The sequence below is a fragment of the Crocuta crocuta genome, unplaced genomic scaffold (genome assembly GCF_008692635.1).
Source record: "Crocuta crocuta isolate KB4526 unplaced genomic scaffold, BGI_CrCroc_1.0 scaffold183, whole genome shotgun sequence".
Classification (NCBI taxonomy): Eukaryota; Metazoa; Chordata; class Mammalia; order Carnivora; family Hyaenidae; genus Crocuta; species Crocuta crocuta.
Genome location: NW_027529431.1, coordinates 497,526 through 510,379, shown reverse-complemented (window position 1 = coordinate 510,379; position 12,854 = coordinate 497,526).

The following is a 12,854-nucleotide window of genomic DNA, read 5'->3' as shown; positions in this document are numbered from 1 at the left end:
ACACTTAACTGACTGAGGCGCCCAAGCACCCCAGAAGTTCTTATTTTTAAAATTTGCTTTGTCTTAACTATAAATATATTGGTAACTGGTTACCAAACTCAAAGCTGTTTGACAGATTCATACCTTTAGTGCCCAACACCGGTACTGCATTCCTTGGCACAGTAACCTACGCAATTCCCTACTGCCTACTGAATAAATTAACTTGACTCAGCCTTGTATTCTTTGCCTTTATAGTCCACACTAATTCTCTTACACACCAGTCTTCAAGCATTTTCTGTTAATACTGCATTTATTTCTGTCCTACAAAAACATTTATACCATTATCTGAAATGTTCTTTATCCTAATCTGACATGCTCAAATTCTATATATCATTGAAAAATCAATTTAGATAGCAACTTCTCTGACCAGCCTATCCTCATCACACAGATACACAACAAATTTTCCTGCATCTTGAATTTTGTTAAACCATTTCTACAGATCTAATATACATAATTCATCTTTCAAAAGTATTACATTTAAATGTTTTCCAGATTTTTCTCACTATAGAAACAAATTCTGCCATCTCTACTTTCCTATCTTCAAATGTGCCTTCAATATAATATGAGTAAAACAATATTACTGAATGCACACTTGTAGGAAAGAATGTTAGAACAAACGCATCATTTACTTCTTTACTGATCTTTTATGCACTGTCCACTGCCTATCACTTAGTTAACATCAGTTTGCTACATATGTATATATTTGTTTACAGTTGTTTTCTGTCTACTTTTTATTATAACCTCAAGAATAATAATGCTTTATTTAATTTGTATGTGTTCACAATGTAGATTATAATAAATGTAAATAATAAAAGTACATAGCAAGAGATTGAAAAGTAGCATTTATGACGTTAACAACTTAAAAAAGAAGTCAGTACTTGAGGATATTCATTGTATTCATCTATCCAAAGTTATGTGGAGCATTAAGTATATTATCTGCATATTAATTATTTTTAACATATGCAATAGCATGAGTACATACAGATGCTACATTAACTGAAACTATTTGTGAAGTAAAAAATAGTACCACAAGTTATTAGAGAGAAAGTAATCTTGGCTGAAAAACCCATACTTTCTTTACATAATTAAAAATAATTACTATTAATAAAAATAGTAAAATGATAAATAGACACATACGTAAGGGCCAATTTGAAAGTATTATTAACATCAATTCTCTGTGTTTTCTGAAGTGTATTTTGGGGCTATCATTTGCATGATACTTCCATTTTTCATCTGTAATAAGTATATCCATATCTATGGCTGACGTTCAGTAATAAATATATTTCTATGTAGAGCTGAATTTCAGTAGCATGCATTCATATAAGAGAAACCAATTAAATATAATAGTGCTCATTCCATAAAAGCAATTATATAAAGTTTTGGGACATACACCTAAAAACAGAGTATTTTATAGACAAACACTGATACATAACCCATAACTTCTTCTACCAATTGGTATTTCTTCAGTAGATATTACTATATTTATCACTTTAAAAGATGACTAAATATGTTATTTCTGCAAGGTAAGGTCTATTTAATAGATAGGATTAATAAATTGCACTAAAATTTAAGTTAGTGAGGTGTTATTTGCTTTTATTTGCTGTTGACTATTATATGTAACTTTGTAATGACTATCCCTCATACAAATTATTGTCTACGTTTTGTAAAAGGTAAAAGATTTATACGATCTTAAGAGAAACCAGAGTATATTATTGTCTACATTCTGTACTGCTGATTACAATCAAAGAGCATATTCCTAGAAGTAAAATTATACTTTAAAAAAATTGGGTTCTGCTTAAAGGCTTTTGACATGTTTTCCAAAATTTCTCTCCAGGAAAGATGCACTGAATTAAAGTTCTGACAATAGCTTTAGAAGTGTTCAGGTAACTGGCTATAGTCACTTTTAATAATTAGCAACCATTGGTAATTATTGTAAATTTGATGAAAATTTACATGAAATATTTGGAAATTCAAACATTCAAAATAATATCATGACTAAATATATTTTTCTAATGTGTTTAGAATATTTGTGTGTCTACCCTTATAAATTGTTTATAATATTTCCAACTTTATTTAAATAGAGTTTCTTAATTTTCTTATTTAATTCTCTAGGAAGTACAGAACATAATGTTCATTAAAATAATTAAAATTACTTTTCCTTAATAGAAGCTCTATATTTTGACTAAAATAAATTCCTGTCACCTTCCTATTCCAGTCTCTTGAACACTGCATATTCTGAGAAACAGTCAACAAAAGGCTTTTATTTTTGTCCCTGCAGTTTACATATAATAAAGCTTAATGTCTTCATCTGCTGATATTATTCTACTCAGAGAGTTGCTGATGATGTGGATTTTGCTGCTATTTCTTGAGAGAAATAACAAAAAGCCTTAATCGTAAATACTTATACTAAGGTTTCTTGCTCTTGCATAGACCCTAACCTGGCACCCTTTTTCTTAGAAGTACTTTGACATAACTGGTGAATGCTTATTATTTTTAGAAGATTCCCCTCAAACTCACTTCTTTGCAGCATGACTTTGTTCAATTCTTGGTCATTTATTTGATTTACAATGGTTGCCTTATTCAACCCTCACATCTCCACATACAATAGGGATTGTGCATTATTACATGCTTAGGTTGTGTCTAATATTTCCTGTAAAAACGAAATTATTGCTTTATATGTATATTATCAGTAGGCAAAAACAAAAACACAAACAACACACACAAAACAAATGAGGACATATCAGTGAGGAAAACCAGGATTAAGCGTAACATAACTCTAGTATTTCAAGTTAAACATTATACTGTATACACTTGTTTGCTATGTCAACACACCATCTCAGTGCCAACAGCCCTAAATATATCCATAATAGCATAATATTGTCTTCTTACTTTGTACATATCTTATTTCCTATAAGATAAGAATGGTTTTCACATCTTAAAATTCTTTTGGGGGAAGAAAGAATACACAACGGAGACTGTACGTGACCTTCAAAATCTAAAGTATTTAAAATCTGGCTTTTTACAGAAAAGTTTTCCAACTCTGGTGAAAAACACATGTGAGGCTTTTAACCTACTTATGATGAAAAAGCACCTTCATGATTTAATCTCCTCCAATTTTGCACCAAAAATGTACCAGTAATAAATTGCATTAACAGAGACATTTAAATAGACTTATCTAAATTAAAATCTAAAATTAATATACTGTGGAATAATAACAAAATATAACCTCAAGAAAGTCTCTCCATATGAAGGCAGTCAAATATTTAACTACTGCAGATTAATAGAGAGACTACTGTATGTAAGTTAATCAACTGGAACCAGCTTCATGGTTTGAAACCGGGGAATAGCATGGTGCATCCTAGACCACAGAATACAGCTAAAAAGGAATATTCCTTGACTAACTCCTACATTATGAATTTGATAAAAATTTGTACCTAGGTAGCTGAGAGGAAATGGGATTCATCTCATTGCAATGAAATGTTCTAAGCTACCATCTTATTCAGGGTCTTAGGATTACTTATGAAATATATCTATAATTTGCTGGGATAAGAAGACAGTGCCACTAATATAAGATCATCTTCTGACTGGGAAGTCTGGGATAGATGAAACCTCTGGACAAGTCAGCTCAACACAAAGACAGAGAGAAAAATATAAAGACATTTAACTATGAGGTCTTGGGTGGCTCAGTCAGTTAAGGGTCCGAGTTCAGGTCAGGTCATGATCTCCCATTTTCTGGGTTCAAGCCACAAATCGGGCTCTGTGCTGACAGCTTGGATCCTGGAGCCTGCTTCCAATTCTGTGTCCCCCTCTTCCTCTACCCCTCCCCTGCTTGTGCTCTTTCCCTCTTACAAATAAATAAACATTTAAAAAAAATTAAAGAAATTTAATTTCAAATAAAGATGAAAGAGAATCAAAAATTTCACACAACTTAAAACAATACACTCTCAAAGGAAGCACTGACAAAACAAGATTATTTCTTAATGAAATGTAAATATATAGCAGTCTAAATTATTTTAAAATGAATCTGTTGGATATCTTCAATCTCATAAAAGATACACTGTAAATGTTGAAAAAATTAAGGATTGTGAGCTAAAAAGAGCAAATGAGATGAGAACAGATTTTTTAAAAAAAGGAAAAGAAGAACTCAATTAAACAATATGAAATGATAAATATATAGAAAAAGAAATTCAATATATCGAATAAATTCTAATTTGAGAATCATAGAGACATAAGTTAATTTATTGATAATTGTGAGAAATTATATCATAATGTTATGTAAAGCAATAGAAATAAAAATATACAGGACATTATTAACAAGCATGGAGAAAAAATGGAGAGTTTACACCACAGGACTTTGAGAAGAATCTGAAAATAGGTGGGATATTTGGGAAACAATATTTTATAAAATAATGGTTGAGAAATATTCCAGAACTGAATCAATGGTGAACACAACAATTTAAAAGTACACTAAGTTCCAAAGTGCATGAATGAATGAATGAATTAGAAATAAGGAATCTGTCATAGTTCATGCAGACAAGGAGAAACACTACCAGTGATATAAAGTAAGAGATTTGTTGTAGTTGTTAAAATATACACAATGAGGGAGTTGGTTAAGACATCTGTGGTACGTCTGCTTTTGTGTATGGCCCAACGTTATGAACCAGCCAGGCAGGAGTCAGGAAACGGATCTCAACTGTGAAAGAACAAGAAAACAACCAGACAAACTACAACTTATTAGGATAAACTGGATTCTATATTTGACTCACACCACCTCTGACCATTATTACATGGGTGACTTTCAGGATTAGCTAGCAGCCTTTTCCATGGAAGTGCACATTCATATGCTTTTTTCCCAGGCCAATGGAGAGATTCTATAGAAGGCAGAGCTAACAAGGGCCTGTGTGCCACACAAGCAGTTAAGGTGCAAGCTGATTCATCCACAACCACACAGTGTCTGGTGTCTTGCACTTTGATTCAGTAAAAACAGCTCTATCTTTACTGCCTTCCAAGTGGCAGTGAAATTTATCTTATAAAAAATTCCAACCCGGTAAAACAAAGAGAAGTGAGCTCTATGAGATGGAGTTTCAGTTTGGCTAGGTTGACAGTGCTACCTCACCACACTGCACAGTTAGAAAATTTAAAGTCACAGTGCAGGATGTCAGAGATATAAGAAATTTAAGATATGCCAGAGACACATGATAGACAATTTAAAAACATATGAATACTACACTGACAGCAGAGACATCATCATAAACAAATGATATTAGTAGTAATGGATTAATATTTGTACCATGGTGAAAAATTATCTGCCAGATATCCCATAATAAACCAAGCTATCAAGAGTAAAATGAGCTCATTAAAGACAGTAAAATATCACATTTAATTTTATAAATCCAATATTGCTAATTTTAAAAAAGTTCCACTAAAGTAATGCTTGACATTAAAAGCAATGAAAAATATCTTAGCCAAATGTCTAAGCTGAAGAAAGTTTATAACATTATTCATGTCAGAGAAAATAGACATTCCCTGAAAGTATTTGTTGGTTTAAAGATGGTTTCCAAATAGTATAATTATAAAAGAACAAATTCCAACAAGAGCATAGTCACCTAATATAGTTTCAAAGCATGTATAGAAAGAAAATAAGTGACATGATTGAACTTTCAGGAAAGTTGTTTAGAGAGACTGGCCTTTGGTTCTTTGGTTTCTTTTGACTGTTGGTTTGTCTTGCATTCCTAGACATAAATAAGATTTTGTTGGTGTACCAAAATACTTCAAATTTGAGGACAAAACTACCTTTCAAGTATAGTGAGTGCTTTGGTGGCTCAGTCAGTTAAACGTTCTATTGGCTTAGGTCATGATCTCACAGTTGGGTTCGAGCCCTGCATAGCGCTCTATGCTGACAGCTCAGAACCTGGAACCTGTTTCCAATTCTGTGTCTCCCTCTCTCTCTCTGTCCCTCCCCTGCTTACGCTCTGTCTCTCTCTCTTTCCAAAAATAAAAAAACATTATAATTTTTTTTTAAAGATAGAAGTACATCAATGTAATAGGAGTCTGGTCCTCTTTCTCACCTTTGGGTGGCTGTCCTGACTGCATATGGACTACAGTTTTGTGGGGTAAACAAACTATATTTGCTTTTATACTCTTAACCAGGTTTTTTTGTTTACATCCAAACTATTTTGAAAAGTAATAAAGTTAATTAGAATCATTACAATCAAATTGTAGAGAAAATCCTAATTGTACCTAAAGTGAAAAATCACAAGGAAAGATGAAAAACACATCATTATCCACAATTGCAATAAGTTTCATGGTAAAATTAAAGAAAGAGGCCAGATAATTATTAGCTGGAGGATAATACTAAATATTTCATTTTCTTTTAAGATGGAAGGAACTTGAACAAGTTCAGAGTGGGAAGTTGATGTTAAAAAAAAAAAAAGAAATGCAGGTTAAAAATTCATAATTGATATTATGTAGACTCAAGATGAATACTGATGGAGATTATAGGGAATGTGTTAGATTTTGGTCTGAATAACTTTTGTTCTAAATATTTATACACATATATGGCAATTATCAAAAAATAGTCTAGATAAAAATAAGTTCAAATAAAGGAATCATTAGTAAAGGTTGCACTGTTAATTCATTAATATATTTACATTTTTTCATTTACATTATATTATTCAAAACAAGTTTAGCAAAGTGTCTCCACATGTCTAAGCACATTTCAATATACTAGATATACATGAATTAAGCAGATTTCATGTAAATTTGACACATTCATTTTATTCCTGATAGACAGCAAAAGAGAGTGTGGCAGCTATGCAATGTGTCAGAATTCCTCTCCCTGCATGCTTCAGGTTAGCCAAAACCACAAGGCAGCTACTTGAGTAAATTTTGGAGGCTGGAAGGGAAGCAACAGCCATTTTGTAGCCCATGTATGCTGTGGCTATAAGCTCATCCATGCAATTGGTGGGATGTACCAGCTTCTGCTGCAGCTTCCCAAACTTCCCTTTAATCGTCCTTTTCTTCTTTAAGTTTCCCTTAAAACTTCTCTATCTGTTGGCTATGTGTGCATTTTTAACTTCAAGATAAAGGATCCTGTTTCCACAGAGCACCCATTCCACCAAGACAGAAGAGTTTGTGTCTGTGACAATCAAGCTCAAGCTTTTGGGTTCCAGCTTCATCTTGCTGTCCCCCACTTTACATCCCTTCTTGAAAGCCTCTTCTGTGGATCTTGTCAAAGCCAAAGTTACTCTGAACAAAATTAAACAGGCAAGTCAGACTTTATTCAAGGCAAGGGCTGAGGTGAGAAGAAGATGGAGGTCTCCGGTATTTTCTAATTGGCTTTACTCAATGGAAAAGTCGATTCTCTCCTATCTTCATGACATGAGGTAGTTTTACAACTTGGAATAAAGTCCTTGAGGTTAGGACCTATCCTTCCTCAGAAACTAGGAAATAGGGCCCTGTTTTCTTTGATGATTACATTTTAAAGACATGATTCTCAGATCCTTGAAAAAAATGATTACTGGGTTACAAATTTGGCAAAAGACTTTTTAAAAGATTTACATTTCAAACAGCAGATAAAGAACTTAGNTGGGTGGCTCAGCTGGTTAAGCATCAGACTCTTGGTTTCAGCTCAGGTCATGGTCTCACAGTTCATGACTTCAAGCCCCACATCGTGCTGACAGTGCAGAGTCTGCTTGGGACTCTTTCTCTCTCTTTCTTTCTCTGCCCTTCCCATACTCTCTCTCTCAAAATAAATATATAAATTTTAAAAAAGAAAAGAAATTAAGACAGGACAGAGAAAGGCAAGGGGTGGGGTGTTGCAGGAAGAGAGGTCAGGGGCCTAGAGTCTGAAAGAAACCTATCTAAACTTTAGTCAACCTAAGGAGAATTTTAAGGGCATCTTGATTAATTTCATGGTACAGCCTCAGAAGCAAAATCAAACAGCCTTAGGAAAACTGCTTGCCAGCTTAAATAGCTCCTACATTTGTGAAGGTCAAGTCCAATAACAAACCCAAATACATATGTGCCTGTCTTGTCTCCTCCTGGTTTGCTCCCTGGTTGAATTCTAACTGGTACAGTACATTCAGGAAGTGGAGGAAAAGCAGCAGTATAAAATGTACAGCAGTGTAAATGCATGAAGTGCTTAAGTAGATATGCACTCAATAAGCTGTATGAATGTATTCAGAACCACTTGAGTTGGAACTTTTACCTGTTATGTTTCTATAAAACAGAAACATTGTGTGTGGAGAGGTGGTACTGAGGGCATGGCTTTGGATGTGAGACCGCTGCCTTAGACATAGCTCATCTCGTTCCTGTGAGCAGGGTATGGCTCCTGGGCAGGTTTAGGGCAAGAGTAGTTCACAGGATGGAGTGTTGGGATGCTGAAAAGCACAGCAAATGGGCAAGGGTTCTCAAAGGGAGCAGCAAGAGACATAGCTATTGAGCCTAACACAGTGCATAAAAGAAAGAGAAGAGAAAGAAAAGGAAATTGCACAGATATGGACATTTTGAAAGAAGCTCGGGAAATGTAGAGTTTGCAAAAGAAACTACTCATCTTAAAAGACAACTGCAACTGATAGCTAAAGAAGAAAATGAACAGACGTTTAGCTGTTTCCTACATGCCTGAAGAGAGGAGGAGGGTAGTTGAAAAACAAGAGGTTAAAGTCCAAGTTTGCCCCAAACATATCAGGAAAAAAATTTGCCTTATGCTGGGTGTTATTGTTAGCAATAAACATTACCTGCTGTAGTATTCAAATTATGTCCTCCAAATTAGATCTTCTTGTAAATAAAGGTCTTCATATTAATAAAATTATTCATTAGCCATTCTATTGCACCATTCCTTGAATTATTAAAACCACGTATAGGAAATAGAGGCCCTGTTTATTTACGTCTTGTCTGTTACTGCAACCTTTTGTACAAATGCTGGGAAAACTGATAAACAAAATAGAAGAGTAAGCTTCTGGAGAGCAAAAGTTACCCATGGGAAGATTTCTGTAGCTTCCAGTTGTGTATTACAGAGCCTACAATTTAGTGCATTGGCAAGTTTTTTTGGAGGGGTTGTTTTTGTTTTTAAACTTGGGGTTGATAGATCCTTGTAATGGTTTGTTGCTGGTTTTGTTTTTAAATGGATTAATTGATGTATAACTTACAGTAAATTTGGTTATTTAAGTTTAGAGTTCTATGAATTCCCTAAAACGTGTGTATAATCCTGAGATGTCAATATAATAAAAATGTATAACATTTCCATTAACCCTACATAGTCCCCTAATGTCCTTTGCAGTCAATCCTTTCTCCCACCCCCAGCCCCTAGCAGTGACTGGTCTCTCTGTCCCTACAGATGGTTTCTTGTTTGGTTTGCTACATCATTTTTTTTTAAAATTAGGGTTCTATTTATATACAGTGAAAGTCACTTCATAAGTATATAATTTAATTGATTTTGGTTTAGTTTTTAGTATCTGTGGACTGTGCATGAAGCTTCAAGCCAGCCACAAACTCCTTGCACTTTAGAGAAGGATGACAGCAGATGATAACTCAGTCTACACACACAGAGCCCTTTCGGCAGAGGCTGGATGCCTAAGGTGAGGCCTCGCACCTTCATTTCAGCAAGCACCATGAGAGAATACATAAGCAGAGCCACAAAGATTATGTGACCTCAACAGATGGTAGCAGGCACCCGAGATGATAGTCACCAGCCAATTTAACCCAGGAATTTGATTGCAGGGTCCACATTAGTGGCTTTACCCATTTCTCATGCATAGTAGACACGGGCAAGCAAAGTCATGGGTCTGGAGAGATTTTAGTAGGTGTGGACCACTTCAGAATATAGCTTCCTGCAGTTTAGCATAAAAGCACAACTTCTCTCATGCGTATATGTCAGAGGTAGACCCCTGATTCTAAAGGGCAGAGAGTTTTATGTATATTGGGAAAGGGGTCTGGCTGCTGAACAATGTTAACTGCTTTTCAGTCACACAAGTTCTAATGTGATCTTGTGTTGCTGAGGTCTCAGCTGTAAACTTAGTGCTGAGAAGATCATGATTGCCAGCCATGAGTAGAATCTTCTATTTAGGGACCCTCGATGCAGGAAAATAAAAGCTCTAACTGACCTTGGTTTTATGGTGGCTGCTGATATGCTGAATGCCATTGCCCAGTGCATGGCTGAAGGTGACTCTTGAATGCTTAGGTAGAAATGACAGAGAAATTTTTCCTGAGTCAGATTTCTTAGTCCTAAGGAATTGCACTGCCATACAGGACTAAACAGCCTAGTCCAAAATAGGAGAGGTGCTATGTCACTTCGTAGATTTTACAAAAAATCCAGTACAGTCATGTTACAAATACAGCTCAAAAGGAAATAGAAATTACAGGGTTAAGCATAGGTGGAATTAACCCCAGAGGCAGTATATATATGCATTATATGAATACAAATTTTTGTTAGAAATTTCTCCCAACTGAATTTAAAACCCTTTGACTGTGGATTCGGAGCAGTGTGTATCCACTGACCATTATTGATTTAGTGAATCTGAAACCAAGATTTTCTTGTTTTCCTCTGATCCCCTTACGTTTAGCTGATTTTATCCTAAAGCTTTAGGAAATATTAAGTGCTAGTTTAGGAAATATTAAGTGCTAAATACACAATTGTATTTATGATGTTTGGATTAGGTACTATACCCTGTGGATTGCCAGATGTCGAAGACATAAATCCAGATCCATAATCTTGTGTGACCTACTAATTCTTTAGATACTTTGAAAGTAAGATACATAAGAGGGGTGCCTGGGTGGATCAGTCGGTTAAGCATCTGACTTCAGCTCAGGTCATGATCTCACAGTTCGTGGGTTCGAGCCCCGCATCGGGCTCTGTGCTGACAGTTAGTTCAGAGACTGGGGCCTCTCTTCAGAATCTGTGTCTCCCTCTCTCTCTGACCCCTCCCTGTTCTCTCTCTCTCTCTCAAAAATAAAAATAAAGCATTAAAAATTAAAAAAAGAAAATGAGGTACATAAGAGACTGACACAGAAATATGACACTTTCTGAGGCACTGGAGGAAATATTCAGATCTCTGTGAGAGTCAGCTTCCTATGTGGATACTGAAAAGGCCAGATTCTACAGAAGCATTGAGAATTCCCAAGTCTGAGATGGAGCAAAGATGGAGAAGACAGATTATAGATTGCCTTTTCCTTTCTTTCTTTGTTTCTTTGTTTTTGTTTTTTTTCTTTCTTTGTTTCTTTCTTTCACTTTTAATGGGAACTCATAGATGCAAGGGAATTTGATGTTGGATTCTTCCTCTGTTTTGTGATCTAACTTTAAAGAGAATTTAACATTTAGAATTTAATTTCACTACGGTATGTAATATTAGAGCCATATATATATTCAAATAAAACATATTTATTTACTGGTATTTTTATCAGCAGATTAGCATAATGCATCTGCTGTAGTTTTTAGACTACCATGATATTTCCATTATTGCAGAATCTCTGTTGAGCTTTCATGAAAAAACAGAAACAGAAACAAAAAACAAAAAACTAACTGGACATAATTTTGGAACAAGTAGAATAGCAAGTGAAATTTCAGCCTTGGAAAGTTAATTGGCTTTGGAGTTAATTGGATCACTGTACTGTTCTTATATTTTAGAAAGTTTTAGGAGCAAATACCCAGGTTGTCTCACGTTGTCCCAGAAAGATATGCAAATGTGCAGTGGCTTGGTATAGGAGAACTGTTCTCACAAATACTGATGCAGAATTGCCCTCCTACTAGCCATTTTCACCCCTCACCAGGTTAACCGTGAGTCTAAACCATAGGCTTAATCCCAAAGCCCAGTGGCTTATGAGAATAGAAAGCTGGGGAACAAGAATGGAAGAGAATCTTTTCTCTACTCTTGGTTTTCATGAGGAAGAATGCTATTTTCTAAACACATGTATGTTCTCTCTCAATTTATTCACTCCTAACGTAGGGATGTGGAATGACTTAGTAATTGTTACACTTGAGTATACCTGAACATACTGAGGACCCCTCCACATCCATTCGATATGAGAAAGCATTCAGGATGACTTTGATTTGAGAAAAACCATTTTTCACCAAAAGTTGTTCTTTCACCTGAAGTTTTCCCTGGGTGCATAAACATGCCTGATCCTGGAGGTGTGTGTTATGAAATGAACTTGCCCAATTCTGAAAGTCTTTGCTACTATCAGTTATTAGTTATTAATGTGAAATTGTGTACTTAATATATGACTCCTTTGTCCTATTTTCCCCAACAGGGAAGAGAATATTCTTTATTGAATCCCTTTGGTGATCTAACAAGCATCATGTCTGCTCTAGCATGTAACATAAATATTATACTCCCCCTTATAGAAATAATCACATCAAAGAGGAAAAAAGCAGTGAAAGTAAAAGGATGTATGTGTGGTATTTTAAAAGTTTAACTCATTACAGAAATCCCATCTTAATATAGATATTTTTTTTTTTAAAAACTAAAGTGCTGAAGCTTATTTGCAATGAGATATTAAAGAAAACCATTTCCCTTTCTTAGTTTTGTTAAATGGTGTAAGCAATAAGACAGAAAATATTACTACACACTTTGAAAATGGGAAGTATCATACATGTCTGATTTTAATAAAGCTTAAAAATGAATTCCTGATGAAAAGCTTCTGTAAAGTTAAGGAATGTACTTACAAAGATAAATAGGATACTTGAAGACAACCAGTGAAGAAAGTATAATTGGAAAGGCTATAAAATGTCAACATAATGAATCTCTCCAACATTAGATGTTCTGTGAACAACTATACTTCTTATGAATGTTTTGAGCTGCTAAATCAGTGAGAATGTA